General features: G+C 48.5%; 1 protein-coding gene across 1 annotated transcript in view; it reads right to left on the reverse strand.

Moving 5' to 3' along the window:
- Positions 1-375, reverse strand: part of LOC102676092 (microtubule-actin cross-linking factor 1-like) — an 81,873-nt gene that overhangs the window by 68,290 nt on the left and 13,208 nt on the right.

Genomic DNA, 375 nt, shown 5'->3' on the forward strand with positions numbered 1-375 from the left:
GAGAGGGGAAAAAAGAAAATATTCGTCGCGAGTTTAAATTTAAATTGGATTGCCGTAACGTTTCGCAATTGGGAGGAGGAACAAGAATTTCAAAATTACCGCGCTCACTATCCTCTTACTGAGCGTCATCCTGAACGCTACCGTTCCCCGCGTACGGAAAGTAGAGAGAGAACGAAAGTCGAATTCGAGCAACGAGAGCGTACGAAACTGTCCACCACTCGCGAAACTTTTTAATAGAGGTACAGAAGAGGCTGTGTGTCAGGGCTGCACCTCGTCCCCGTGCGTGCACTTTCGCGAAAAAAACATTGTTGAACGATGACGTTCGAGAGGCGCCGGTTTAATCACCGCGACTATCTCCGCCCGACTGACTCAACT

This window comes from Apis dorsata, unplaced genomic scaffold (genome assembly GCF_000469605.1).
Source record: "Apis dorsata unplaced genomic scaffold, Apis dorsata 1.3 scaffold_92, whole genome shotgun sequence".
NCBI classification, from domain to species: Eukaryota; Metazoa; Arthropoda; class Insecta; order Hymenoptera; family Apidae; genus Apis; species Apis dorsata.